Here is an 8,343-nt window from a genome sequence, read left to right as displayed (position 1 = left end):
TATTTTTGGTAGAGACGGGGTTTCACCATGTTGACCAGGATGGTCTCGATCTCTTGACCTCGTGATCCACCCGCCTCGGCCTCCCAAAGTGCTGGGATTACAGGCTTGAGCCACCGCGCCCGGCCCGCAAATCCTCACTTTCACACACAAAGCTGAAAATGTGAATCAGCCGCGCATGGTGGCTCACACCTGTAATCCCAGCACTTTGGGAGGCCGAGGCGGGTGGATCACGAGGTCAAGAGATCGAGACCATCCTGGTCAACATGGTGAAACCCCGTCTCTACTAAAAATACAAAAAATTAGCTGGGCATGGTGGCGTGTGCCTGTAATCCCAGCTACTCAGGAGGCTGAGGCAGGAGAATTGCCTGAACCCAGGAGGCGGAGGTTGCGGTGAGCCGAGATCGCGCCATTGCACTCCAGCCTGGGTAACAAGAGCGAAACTCCGTCTCAAAAAAAAAAATTTTTTTTAATTCAGCTGAGTGTGGTGGAGACCACCTGTATGTAATCCCAGCTACTTGGGAGTCTGAGATGCAAAGACCACTTCAGCCCAGGAGGTTGAGGCCGCAGTGAGCAGAAAGATGTGAACAAGTAACTCCTGGCTTCTCCCTTGATGCACTGAGATTGAGGATCACCTCCAAGGGTTAGGTAGGTGGCAGGCAATGGCAGGGCCTGCCAGAAGAAATCAGAAAGGTCATGTGGGGTTTGGCACATGGGACCTGGCCAGAAATACCAACTCAGGAATAAAGCTGAACTCTGCAAGCGTGTGCACCTGTGGGGCTAAGTCCTGAGCCCTTTGTACTTGACCACAGCTGGTGAGGGAGGCCTCCACGGGCCTCTTACACACCTCCACCACGGCAGCGGGAAGGTCAGGTTACAGGACACTGAACAACATTCCTCCCTGGAATATCACACAGCAGTAACCAGAGGCTATTTTGCCAAAGAGAAAAGAATCCAGGACACATCTGCAGGCACCCTCCAGAGCACAAGCACCAGGCACAAGACATTTTGGGACCACCAGAAATCGTGCAATCAAGACACTGCGTTAATGGGAGCCCTCAGCTTCTTGCCTTACGGCTGCACTAGCAGCCTTGGTTCAAACACATCTTCCCTTCACCACACCCACCTCGGCCATGTCCCAGGCCACAGGCCAGGAAGCCATTTCTGCGGAAAAGCCCACTGCCCTTCCCAGCTGCTGACCACTTGGCCAGGGCTAGCAGAGCTCTGGGTGGAGGGGCCACTGTGGCTCTCCTGCTTAGCCTCCAAATTTAGGAGATCAAAGGGACAAAGAAAAAACTGGAAAGGATAGTTCTCTCTCTTTTCAAATTCCGGGGAACCAATGCACTGGCAGTCTTGACTGTTCCTAAGGAATAAAAAGGGCCTCTGGTGTCCGTGGTGGCTGCCACCACGCCAGTCCTGGAACCTGCGTGCCTATCCCAGGCTCTGAAGAAGCCTGCAGCGAAGTCCAACATCTCAATTCAGGCCGATTTTTTCCTCTTATTCACCATTGGCTGTATCAGCTAAGAGACCTCAAAACTGTAAACTTCAACGCAAGTCAAAAAGTCAGGCACGCACTAAGGTCTCCGCGAGCCCGAGACGAACACCACGCTGCAGCGCTGCTGAGGACCAAACCCAGGCTGGCGGTGCCCACGGGGCCGAGAGGGGTCATCTACCGGCACTCTGACTTAACGTTCTTCCCCTAGGAAGGAAAGCCGGGTGTTCCAGGAGAGGGGTCAACCATGCCAAGCCCGAGGTCAAACCTCGCCGCAGCCTCGAAGCCTGTCCAGTGACCCCTGGGCCAATGACTGCCGTTCTGCTGCTGTCGAGACACGTAAAGCACATGAACTCCGACGCAGGTGCAACACCAGCCTCGTTACGAAGAGCGCGATCGGAGTCCGGGCTGGCGCGGACCCACGGCCGCCGGCTCTGCCCCTCCCGGCTGCGCGGCGCCGGCCGGTTACTTGGCCTTTCCGGGCTGCGCCCCCCTCATCTGTAACACGGGAACGATGGCTACTCCCGAGAGGCTGCTCTGAGCACAAGAGTCATGGGACAGGAAGCCCGCCAGCCACACAGGCCCGCGGACGCGCGGACAAGGCCCGAGGCCCACGGAGGCAGCCACGAGCAGGAGCCGGAATCAGGACGGCGGAGGCACCGCTCTCCCGAACGCGGCAGGGCGGACTCGCAGGGGGCACGGGCGCGGGCGCCACGGGGCGAGCCCACCACATCTCTTCAAGCGCGGGACGTCCGCCCGCAGGCCACGGGCCTCCCAGTCTCCTCCCGGCCTCCCGGCGCGCGCGCGCACCCGCCCTCCCGGCCCGCGGCCAGCGCGGCGCAGGCCTCGCCCCGCGGTGCAGGCCGCAGACAAAGCGCGCGGCGGCCACAGGCGGCCCGCGGCCCGGAGGAGCAGGGGCCCAGGGCCAGCGCGGCCGCCGCACGTACCCGGAAACCTCCCGCCCCGCGGCCGCTACCGAGCAGTCGCCGCCGCTGCCCGACCGAGACTCGCTGCTAGGCCCGGCCGTCGCCGCCGCCGCCGCTGCCGCCGAGCGGTCTTCGACCCGGAAGTGCACGGCGCCTCTTCCGGTCCCCTCCGCCCCGCCCCTTGACCGGAACCACTGGGACCAGAGCGGGAAATAAATGACTGAAGTGAGGAGGGCGCCGCTCCTCGCAGCCGGGGATCTCGAGGCGTTTAAACGGCCTCCCTTCCACTTTGGAAACACTGTTTAATGCAGGGCTCCCGCCCGGGGAGACCAGTGTCCTGGGACAGCTCGCACTAACCCCCGACCGTGGGCTGGTCCAGGCCGTATCCCCGCGGCCGGGGCAATTGGTACCGCCCGGATCTCCGCCCACCGCCCAGAGCGAATGGGCGCTACTTCCTGTACGCCAAGCTCCACCTCCACGCCTGCAGCCCCGCCCCTCTCCGCGCCCACAGCCCGCCCCGCCCCCGCGCCCGCAGCCGCAGCCTTCCTCGCGCCTGCAGCCCCCCCCACCACCGCTCGCAGCCCCCGCCGCCACGCCCCATCCGCTCGGAGCCCCGCCCACACGCCCCATCCGCTCGGAGCCCCGCCCACACGCCAATCAGCTCGGAGCCCCGCCCACACGCCCCATCAGCTCGGAGCCCGCCCACACGCCCGCCGTCACGCCCCATCAGCTTGGAGCCCCGCCCACACACCCGCCGTCACGCCCCATCAGCTCGGAGCCCCGCCCACACGCCCATCAGTTCGTAGCCCCGCCCACACGCCTGCCGCCACGCCCCATCAGCTCGGAGCCCCGCCCACACGCCCCATCAGTTAGGAGCCCCGCCCACAGACCTGCCGCCACGCCCCATCAGCTCGGAGCCCCGCCCACACGCCCGCCGCCACGCCCCATCCGCTCGGAGCCCCGCCCACACGCCCGTCGCCACGCCCCATCCGCTCGGAGCCCCGCCCACACGCCCCATCAACTCGGAGCCCCGCCCTGCGCGCGGCGGGCGTCGCGCTCCTCTTACCGGACCCTGCCGGAGCCCGCCGAGAACCGGCTCTTCCCGCCCAGCCCCGCGTCCGCGTGTCCCGCAGCAGGCGCAGCGAAACGTGCGCGCTGGCGGACAAGGCGGGCTCGACAGGACGCAGCCGTGCCGGGCAGTCCCGTGTGGACTTGGCGCCGGGTGACCCCGGGACGCGGGACCGCGTGGGTGCGGCACACCCGGGGAGGCTCCGGGGATCCCGAGCAGGACGGGCTCGCGGGACCCCCGGCCGCTGCGGGGAGCGCTGGAGAGGGGTCCGGAGCGGCCCGCGGGATCCCCGTGCACAGCCCGGGTGGGTCCGCGCGGGTGTGGGACGTGCGCGCGCCGGGTCGGTGCCGAAGGCGGAGCTGCCGGGGTTCGCGGAGGACTTGGAGGAATGAGGCGGCGAAGCCAGAGCTGGAGAAGCGACGCCGGAGAGATGGGGAAGACGGGGGAGGCCAGAGGCGGGCTGGCATGGCTGGGGAGGCTCCTTCACGTCCCATCGTGGGTGCCCGTGTTTATTATGACAACTGCCAGCAGCCCCCGAGGAGCAGCGGCGGATGGAGGTCGGGGGCTCCAAGCTGACCACAGGCGGGCGGTCCTCCTGCCCAGGAGCCGCAGCGTGCGTGTCCGCGGGTGCCCCTTTAGTCCCCCCGGGGGAATGGGAGGTGCCCGAGATGGAGTGGGCAGAGGCTGCGCTGGATGAAGATGAAAATGTGGGGATCGCATGTGGGGGGTGGCTGGAGACCAGTGCCTGAACCCTGGGACTCCAACCTGAAGAGGTTTGGAATCTGCAGAGGAGTCCAGGAAGGACCACAGGGGTGCCAGGGGTGGGGGCTGGAGGAAAAGCCAGGAGAGGGGCTTCTGGGGGCCCGGGAGGGCGTGCACACACATCATGGGGGAGAGAGCCTGGGTGCAGCAGGGTGGGTCAGCTCACCGTGGGACGGCAGCGCTGGGGCCAGGGGCTGGAGTTTGAAGTGAGCAGAGTGTGTGCAGGGGCTGTGAACACCAACTTCTCTTTCAAGTCGATTTAATACAAAGGGGAAGAGAAAGGTGGAGGTAACAGAAGGAGGAGAGCAAGAAAGGGGTGTTTTCTGTTTGCAATGCGAGAAGTAGTGGGCACTGCTGAGCTCTGAAAACGCCCCTGAAGAAGGAGGACTGGATGGTGCGGGAGAGACTAGGGAGGACTCTGGAGCAGTCTACTCCCGGTGGGCCAGAAGGGTGGGGCCAGAAGGAGCTGGGTGTCACGATGGTCACCCAGGCCAGCCACCTGAACCCACATGCTTCAGTCTCAGTTTCTCAACCTCTGTGTGCCTCCGTGTCCTTGGCCGTGAAAGAGGAAAGATGATCATACCTGTTAGGTCATTGTAAGGGTGAGATGGGCACAGCTCAGGTGGGGTCCCGTGTGGTCAGTGGGCCGAGGGACCTCCCCTACCTCTCCATGTGCTGCATGCCTGCCTGCAGGCCACTAAGATAAAGGGGCACCCACAGACACACGCTGAGGCTCCTGGGAAGGAGAACAGGCTGCCTGGGGGCTGCTGGTAATTGTCAAAATAAACACATCACCCAGGCCAGGCACAGTGGCACACTCCATGTTATCCCACCGGCTTGGGAGGCCACGCCGGAGGATCATGTGAGCCTAGGAGTTCCAACCTGGGCAACGCGGTGAGAAATTCCTCTCTACAAGAAATTGGAAAAAAATTAGCCTGACATGATAGTGCACACCCGTAGTCCCAGCTACTCAGGAGGCTGAGGTGGGAGGATTGCTCGAGCCCAGGGGAGATTGAGGCTGCAGTTAACTGTGATGACACTACTGCACTGCAGCCTGGGTGACAGAGACCCTGTCTCAAAAATAATAAGCCAGACGCAGTGGCTCACACCTGTAATCCCAGCACTTTTGGAGGCTGAAGCAGGAGGATCACCTGAGGTCAGGAGTTTGAGACCAACTTGGCCAACATAGTGAAACCCTAACTAAAAATACAAAATGAGCCGGGTGTGGTGGCTGGTGCCTGCAATCCCAGCTACTTGGGAGGCTGAGGCGGGAGAATCCCTTGAACCAGGAGGCAGAGGTTACAGTGAGCCGAGATTGTGCCAGTACACTCCAGCCTGGGCGACAAAGTGAGACTGTGCCTGAAAAAAAATACAAAAATTAGCTGGGCATGGTGGTGCACCCCTGTAATTCCACTTACTCAGAAGGCTGAGGCAGGAGAATCACTTGAACCCAGGAAGCAGAGGTTGCAGTGAGGTGAGAAAGCACCCGTGCACTCCAGACTGGGTAACAACGAAAGACTCTGTCTAAAAAATGATAATAAAGGCCGGGCGCGGTGGCGCACACCTGTAATCCCAGCACGTTGGGAGGCCGAGGTGGGCAGATCACAGGGTCAGGAGATCAAGACCATCCTGGCCAACATGGTGAAATCTCGTCTCTACTAAAAATACCAAAAATTAGCCAGGTGTGGTGGCACGCGCCTGTAGTCCCAGTTACTTGGGAGGCTGAAGCAGGAGAATCACTTGAACCAGGGAGACGGAGGTTGCAGTGAGCCAAGATTGTGCTCCGGCCTGGGCGGCAGAGCGAGACTCCATCTCAAAAACAAAAAGATAATAAAATGAAATTTAAAAAATAAACGCATGCAAAATAAATAATAAGCACACGCAGCCGGGTGTGGTGGGTCACGCCTGTAATCCCAGCACTTTGGGAGTCTGAGGCAGGTGGATCACAAGGTCAGGAGTTCAAGACCAGCCTGGCCAATATGGTGAAACCCTGTCTCTAGGAAAAATACAAAAATTAGCTGGGCGTGGTGGCAAGTGCCTGTAATCCCAGCTAATCCGGAGGCTGAGGCAGGAGAATTGCTTGAATCAAGACCCGGGAGGCGGAGGTTGCAGTGAGCCGAGATTGCACCACTGCATTCTGGCCTGGGCTGCAGACAAGACTCTGTCTCAGAAATAAATAAATACATAAATTTAAAAATAAACACACATGGCCAGGTGCAGTGGCTCACGCCCGTAATCCCAGCACTTTGGGAGGCTGAGGCAGGTGGATCAACTGAAGTCAGGAGTTCAAGACCAGACTGGCCAACAAGGTGAAACCCTCATCTCTTAAAAAAAATAAACGCACACATCCACAGGGAAACATGAAGAATGTGTCCTCGGTGTGCACTGGTCAGTGCACAACCCATCCAGCTATGCCAGACAGCGCTCAGGCTCAGGCATAAGAAGTATCCCCAGGCAGCTGCCCAGAGCCAGACTAGCATGGGTGCTTCTTCTTGAGAGCATGGGCACGTACCTATTACCTCCAACCTGCTGATCCCCCGACACACACACCTGACACAAAAGAACTCCTTACCTGCTCACACATGCTCAGATGCCTCACACAACAGCAGACAGGCAGATGCTTCCGTATGTAGCCACCCCGTCAGTACCATCACCTCCCCTGCTCACTGACGGGCCACCCGGTCACCTGCTAGTGCCAATCGCACACACGTGCATCATGCCCACACAGCCTCACACAGACCTGCACTCAGAGACTCAGGCTGGATTCCTGGTTGATGCTGCCATGTGCTGCTCCTGCAGACAAAAGTATGGCATGTGTGCTGCTCCTGGTGTGCACGGGGGTGGAGCTGGGCTGGGAGCTCCCTTGCTTCTGTCCAGGCCAGGCTGGCTTCTTCCAGAGGGCCCAGCCCCCCCCCACCACACACCTTCCGTGATCACTGAACCCAGTCATCACCCATGCTGAAACCCATCCCACCCCGAGCAGCAGGGAGCCCGAGCCAGCTGGATGCCTGGGGGAGGTGGGGGTGGGGGGCAAGGGTAGCTGAAGGAGGTGGGTGGAGTGAGAACAAAGGAGTCAAAGCTCCCAGAGCTGGGGGAGGGACAGGCAGGGCTGCATCTCCATCTAGGGAAGGCAGGTGTCTGTGTGTCCCGGGGCTGCCATACCAAACGGCCACAAACCACGGGCCTTGGACAACAGAAATGCATTCTCTCAGTCTCAGAGGTCTGAGACCCAGGCTGGGAGGGTCACACTGTTGAGGATCCCTGTTGAGGGTCTGGGGAGGTCCTTCCTCTCCCAGCTTCGTGGACTCCAGGTGTTCCTTGGCTGTGGCTTCCTATGGCCTCCATCTGTCTGCGTCTTTTTTCTTTTTTTTGTTTTCTCAACATTTTTTTTTTTAACCAGAGTCTTGCTCCATTGCCCAGGTTGCACTGTAGTGGCATGATCTCAGCTCACTGCCAACCTCCCAGGTTCAAGTGATTCTTCTGCCTTAGCCTCCCAAGTATTTGGGATTACAAGCGCATGTCACCATGCCTGGCTAATTTTTTTTTTTTTGTATTTTTAGTAGAGATGGGGTTTCACTATGTTGGCCAGGCTGGTCTCAAACCCCTGACCTCAGGTGATCCATCCACCTCGGCCTCCCAGAGTGCTGGGATTACAGGCTTGAACCACCACACCTGGCCTGTTTCTCTCTTCTGTGTTTTATAAGGACACTGGTCATTAGACTTAGGGCCCACCAAGGTAGTCCAGGATGATCTCACTTCAAGATGCCTCCCTCAAGCACATCTGCAGAGACACTTTCTCCCAGTAAGGCCACATTTAGGGGGTCTGGGCATTAGGATGTAGATATATCTTCTTTTGGGGGGACCATCCCACTCACTACAGATGGTGAGAAAAGGTGTATGTGAAATTGGCAGGGCTTGGGGCAGAAGTGGGTTCACGTCAGCAGGGCATGACGAACACACAGCCACCCTGCCCTCTTGCCCCGTCCTGTCCCCAGTCTCACTGCCCTGAGAGCCTCTGCTCTGCCCTGAAGCCGAGGGGCTCCTCAGGGATCCCACTGACTCCCAGGGGTTCTTTCACAACCCACATGATAGCGGTC

General features: G+C 60.0%; 1 protein-coding gene across 3 annotated transcripts in view; it reads right to left on the bottom strand.

Annotated features, from left to right (window-relative positions):
- Positions 1-2,794, bottom strand: part of PHRF1 (PHD and ring finger domains 1) — a 35,727-nt gene extending 32,933 nt beyond the window's left edge. For 2 of the 3 annotated variants that reach the window (XM_032271478.1, XM_032271480.1), the window contains exon 1: positions 2,437-2,794. The gene's annotated coding sequence lies outside the window, so the exon portion shown is untranslated. Of the gene's footprint in view, positions 1-1,123; positions 2,265-2,436 lie in introns of those variants that run through there. The other variant, XM_032271479.1, reaches the window with a different exon arrangement.
- Positions 2,795-8,343: the final 5,549 nt, after the last annotated feature.

This window comes from Sapajus apella, unplaced genomic scaffold, assembly GCF_009761245.1.
Source record: "Sapajus apella isolate SASKATOON/1434 unplaced genomic scaffold, GSC_monkey_1.0 scaffold234, whole genome shotgun sequence".
Taxonomy (NCBI): domain Eukaryota; kingdom Metazoa; phylum Chordata; class Mammalia; order Primates; family Cebidae; genus Sapajus; species Sapajus apella.
The sequence above is the reverse complement of the archived record's forward strand: the minus strand, read 5'-3'. Positions and strand labels throughout refer to the sequence as shown.